The sequence below is a fragment of the Protobothrops mucrosquamatus genome, unplaced genomic scaffold (assembly GCF_001527695.2).
Source record: "Protobothrops mucrosquamatus isolate PMUCROS unplaced genomic scaffold, P.Mucros_1.0 scaffold_224, whole genome shotgun sequence".
Lineage (NCBI taxonomy): Eukaryota > Metazoa > Chordata > Lepidosauria > Squamata > Viperidae > Protobothrops > Protobothrops mucrosquamatus.
Window position 1 is genome coordinate 1,127,108 of NW_015386300.1, and position 5,714 is coordinate 1,132,821.

Sequence of the window (5,714 nt, forward strand, 5' to 3'; positions counted from 1 at the left end):
GGAGGCCGCGGCGGCGCCTACCTCCTGCGCCCGTCAGCTGGCGACCCCCGGACCTGCGCCCGTCGGCCGGAACGTCAGGCAACGCTTTGGCCGGTGCGGAGGGCGAAGCGGAGGCCGCTGCAGCGCCGAACTCCTGCGCCCGTCAGCTGGCGACCCCCGGACCTGCGCCCGTCAGCTGGGAGGTCTGGAGACGGAGCAGACTGGCGTGGAGGGCGATGGGGAAGCGGTGGCTCGGCGGGCGGGGTCCTGCCTGCGCGCGAATGTCAGGCCCACCCGCCCCATCTGTAAAAGAAAAAGTCTTCCGCCCAAGCATAACACAGAGGCTTGAGACACGGAGGCGCGGGACGCGGTGCGGCGGGAGGCGGCAGGACGGGGGGAGGGGTTACCTGCATCCTGCCAGCCGAACTCTGGAAGCCTGCCTGAATACCCGTATTTTCCGGCGTATAAGACGACTGGGCGTATAAGACGACCCCCGACTTTTGAGAAGATTTTCAGGGTTTAGAAAGTCGTCTTATACGCCGGAAAATACGGTAATTAAAGACATTGAAAAACTTTAATGAATCAATATTTATAAAATAAAAATATTAACTCTCTCAAATGCTTGAGTTCACATATCCCAGGACCAGCCAAGAAATGTAAAATAATGTGGCAATATTTTCTGAAACAATCTTCTCCAATATGATTTTCTCCACACTTCCACTCTCATAAATCCTTAAAAGAATGATTATAGGAATGGAAATATGACGGCACCGGGCTGAAGCAAGCTGAACAAAACTAGTACTAAAGTTTCATGCTAATTCTGCTTAGTCAGCCTTCTTTAGCTTATGAATCAGCAGACACAGTAAACTGGACTGGACTGAATAGAGCACAGTTTGGTTAACAGTGAGAAAATGTGTTGAGCAAACACAGCTATAAATTGCTTGCATTTTGCTTGCCCCTTTAAAAGAGCACATGGGAATTTAAATATCTACTAGTCTTTAATGACGTGAGGCAATTCACTATGGAGCTTAATCTTTGGGGACCTTTCTCATAAGACTGGAAACAAGGTTTCCATCAGCTCTTCGGAGAAAACACGTAGTTTAGGCATAAGGAAGTATGGGTGAAGCTGTTTGCTTTGGCTTCCAATATCTTACATGGCAAAGCCTAATGCAATTCAAACGTCTTTCTTCCTCAGGCGGTACAAAAAATACTCTGCAAAACCGAAATTACTCTCGCATGCTTCTCATAGAGTTTCTTTGCACTAAAAAACACAACATGAATGCAAAGGAGAAACTCACCGCAGGAATCCAGCAAGGACTTTCACCAGGAGGCGGGCTTCTTTTTTCTGAAGCATGGTGGGATTTGTAGTGAAGAAGGTGGCAGATTATTTTAGCGTTCCCGCACGGTAGAGTTTATACTGCCATCTAGTGACGTGCTGATTTCAAACTATTTGGCTGCATCAAAGTTACTTGTTTGCAGAAAGCTGTTGGTTAATGAAAGTGGGAAAGATGTGGATAGCTGAGAGTGAACCTCACCCCTCATGCAGAAATGAACTAGGACGCCAGTTTTTAAGAACGTCATTCCCATTTTCTCCATCCAGCCTTTTTCAAACTGTTATACTCTTGCTATAGGATGTTAGACCGGAGTTCCCAGACAGTAAGAATCCTGCTAGGAATTCTTGACAGTTGAAAAAATTAGAAGATGCAGTTTATCATGGCACTGATATGTTCCCATGTCACTAGGGTAACATACCTGTTTCCTTATATGTAAATAATGTTTCCTTCGCCCCCCCTTTTTTTGCATTACCAAGAGTGCTATTCCTCCTGATTTTCACAATAGCAACCTTCCAGCAATGTTTCTCAATCTTGCAACTTGAAGCCATGTGCACATCCGTTCCCAGAATTCCCTGGCTGGAATTGCAGTACTGTAATATTTTTATTCCTTACCAAGTCCCTTCTTTATTCCGAGCTGGGATAAAGAAAAGACCAGGGATGACAGCAAACTATTGAAGACCTAACTGAAAAGGCCCAGGTTATATACATTACAATCAGCCCTCATGCTAGACCTCTCTAAATTTTCTGGGAATACATTTATCTAAGGAAAAGCTATGTATACCTTATCTCACTTACTTAGGGTAAGCTACTTTCAAGGCCTGTCAAGAGTAAGGCGACCACCTAATCCTAAACAAAACAAAATGAGGCATGGTTTCCGAGCCTTAATAAAGAGGGTAAATGTGCAAATAGAATATTCTTTCTAAACATTCTAACAGTAGTCTGACATATTACAGGCAGTCTTGACTTGACAATTAGGTACAACATTTCTGTTGTTAACAAGGCAGTTAAGTGAGTCATGCCCAATTTAATCACCTTTTTTTGCTATGGTTAAGGGAATCACTATGGTTATTAAGTTAATCACATGGCCATTAAGTGAATCTGGCTTCCCCAATTGACTTTGATTGTCAGTTAGCTGGGAAGGTCACAAATGGCAATCACATGATTTTGGGATGCTGCAACTGTTAATATGTGCCCGTTGCCAAGCACCTGAATTTTGGCCACGGGGTGTGTGTGTGTGTGTTGCATTGATTATAAGTGCAAGGACCAGGTGTAAGTCACTTTTTCCAGTCCCATTTGAACTTTGAATGGTTATTAAATGAATGGTTATAAGTATTATGACCCAGGTGGTCAAGGCAAGGCAGGCCTCTTGAGATTCCTTTATTTCTCTTAACAAATGTTTCAGCCAATGGTCCTCCAACAACCAGTAAGGCTCCACCCTCAGACTCCCAAACACAGCCCCAATAGTACAAAGGAAGCCCACAGAGGAGGAGTATGCTCACAGGGCAAAGTCCAGGGTTCCAAGTCCCATCCACCAGGCAGGGTCCAGGCACAATAAAAGGACAGTCCTCAGGACAAGAAACAGGTCACAGAAAAGAAGCAGTTCCAATGCCCCAGTGAAGCAAAGGGCAAACATGGCCATCAGAGAAGGGTGAGGTCCAAAACAAAATGTGAAGAGCAAGCTTCAAAGTGAGGCAAGGCAAACAGCAACAGGCACAAGTAAAAGCTGGAGGCATGTAAGCCAAAGCAAACAATTGTTCCTGGAAAAGACTACCCCCCCCTTCTCCTTAAGATACTCCCCTCCAGGTGTTCCGTGTGAGGAGGGGTGAGGCGACCTCCTCCCGAATAGCCTTGCAGCCCTTCTCTGTGCTTGCCTACGCTCCACTCTCCGTGCCCTTGGATCGAGTGGAGGAGGTAGCTCTTCCTCATCAGAGGGGATCTGCTGCTTATCAGCACCACTGCCTGTCAGCAACTGATCCTCCCCGTGTCTGTGCAGGCAGGCAGCTCTCATCTGGTCGACCACCTCCAATGCCTGAGAGGCCCCTAGGCCTCATCATCAGCCATTGGCATGCCTTCCCTGTCGGACGGTTCCAGCTCCAACTTTCTTCTCCTCCTCTGAACCAGCCTCTGAGGGGGGCCATGACAATAAGTTGAGAGCTACTTGTATAGCAAGAATACAGCAATCTGAAGAAGACTGAATGAAGAAAATGAAAATGACATTCTTAAAGGATCTGAGTTCAGTTCTGGAAGTGAAGCCCATACCTCTTCAAGTGGTCAAGGTTGACAAACACTGCTCTAATACAACTTTCTAGTCATGGTTGATTCTTGCCAGACTGTTGGTATGATAGAGAATATTTTGCACTGCACTTGCAGCTTATTTTTTCTGTTCTTGGTCTATGGAAAATTCTGGATTTCCCCAGAGGTCACCCATTTAATCTTGTTTAGCTTTCTAGATCAGCTATTGTCAGATGCTGGCACCTAGTTGGACAAAAAATTCTTACTGGTTTATTTATTAACTTTAGATCATCTGGCTCCAGATGAACCTGGTGATATACAATTAAAAATAAGGGAAAACCATAAAAACAAGCTGAAAGGAACCATGCATGTCTGGAAAACAATATGCAATATTGAAAAGAATCCTAACTACTAAGAGGAGCACAGCCTCTACTGTAGCCCCAGGCCTGGGAGAATAGCCAGATTTTCAAAGACTTTTAGAATCTCATCAGGGTGGGAGCTGTATGGCTATATTATCAAATAATAGTATTTCTGTGGATTCCAGAAATCCTTAAAAGTCCTACTCTGATTTTAAGATCAGCAAGAGAGGCCCTTCATACAATATCCTTGTTCTCAGAAGTCCAATGATTGAGCATGTACAAAATAATAATAATAATAATAATAATAATAATAATAATAATAATAATAATAATAATAATAATAAAGTTGGAAGGGACCTTGGAGGTCATCTAGTCCAACCCCCTGCTCAGGCAGGAAACCCTATACCATTTTGGACAAATGGCTGTCCAGTTTCTTCTTAAAAACTTCCAGTGTTGGAGCATTCACCGCTTCTGGAGGCAGGTTGTTCCACTGGTTAATTGTTCTAACTGTTAGGACGGTTCTCCTTAGTTCTAGGTTGCTTCTCTCCTTGCTTAGTTTCCACCCGTTGCTTCTTGTTCTGCCTTCAGGCGCCTTGGAAAATAGCTTGACTCCCTCTTCTTTGTGGCAGCCCCTGAGATATTGGAACACAGCTATCATGTCCCCCCTCGTCCTTCTCTTCATTAAACTAGACATACCCAATTCCAGCAACCGTTCCTTATATGTTTTAGCCTCCAGTCCCCTAATCATCTTTGTTGCTCTTCTCTGTACTCTTTCTAGAGTCTTAACATATTTTTTCTTTGCATTGTTCCTAAGTTATGGAATCCTATTCCCTTGGTTGTTGTGGTTTTGGCACATGGTTCTTCTACCTTTAGAAGATCTTCTAGGCTTTAACAGTCAATTATTTTTTTATCCCTGTAAACTCAGCTAAGTGACATCATCTAGCCAATTTTGCATTATCTCAAAAAGCTAAGAAGACTGCTTCTGGTGGGTACATAAAATAAGAAAATAAATTAATGAACAACATTCCTAAATCTCACGGAATCCACTGGATCAGAACTCCCAGCAGAGATGTTAACGCGACATCTAGAAACTATAGAATTCCCACGTATACAACTAAATATGGATCTGCTAGGTAGATGACACATTTGTCACTATAAAAAAGGAACAACTAGAGAAGACACATGAAATAACATTCTTCAAAGGAATAAAATTCACAAGGGAAGATACAGTAAACAACCCCCCAAAAAGAAACTATCAAGAAAACAACACTCTCACCAACATTGACAGGTCAAAACACTGTATAAACAGAGAGCAAACCCCATTCTAGTACCGAAAAAGTTATCTAGTTGAGTAATGAAACATTTGCAAGAAAACAACTAAGCTCAGAGAGCACTAAGGATTCCATACTCCTAACCTGTCTATCCAGTGAAATGTCTGCTTAAGATTTTGAGTCTACTGTTCATATTTTATCAAGATTATTTCAGCTATAGTCATGATCAGGCAGTTTTCATTTTTTGGGGGGGCATATTGATGCATATGTATCATTGCACATATAGACATCTGAGAAATGTTACCAGCTGGGGAGATCTAATAACACTGACCTTATTTGGATTTTGGGAGAATTCTAGAAATCAAATAGAAAGTATTTAAATTGAGATCTAATTTGGCTTTGGTCAAATAGGAAGTATAGACTTCATTTTACAAAAGCAAATAAACAAACCCACTTATAATCAAACAAACTGAAAATTACACTGCTAACCAGTAGAAATATTTATGTAAAGGTATTTTATTTATTTATGCGTTTAAAAA

The 5,714-nt window shown here is 42.7% G+C and overlaps 1 protein-coding gene across 2 annotated transcripts in view; it reads right to left on the reverse strand.

Annotated features, from left to right (window-relative positions):
- The window catches only part of BDH2 (3-hydroxybutyrate dehydrogenase 2), a 19,519-nt gene extending 18,193 nt beyond the window's left edge, over positions 1-1,326 (reverse strand). The window contains exon 1 of one of the 2 annotated variants that reach the window (XM_015828450.1): positions 1,278-1,326. The gene's annotated coding sequence lies outside the window, so the exon portion shown is untranslated. The remainder of the gene's footprint in view (positions 1-1,277) is intronic. The other variant, XM_015828458.1, reaches the window with a different exon arrangement.
- Between the last annotated feature and the right edge of the window lie 4,388 nt (positions 1,327-5,714).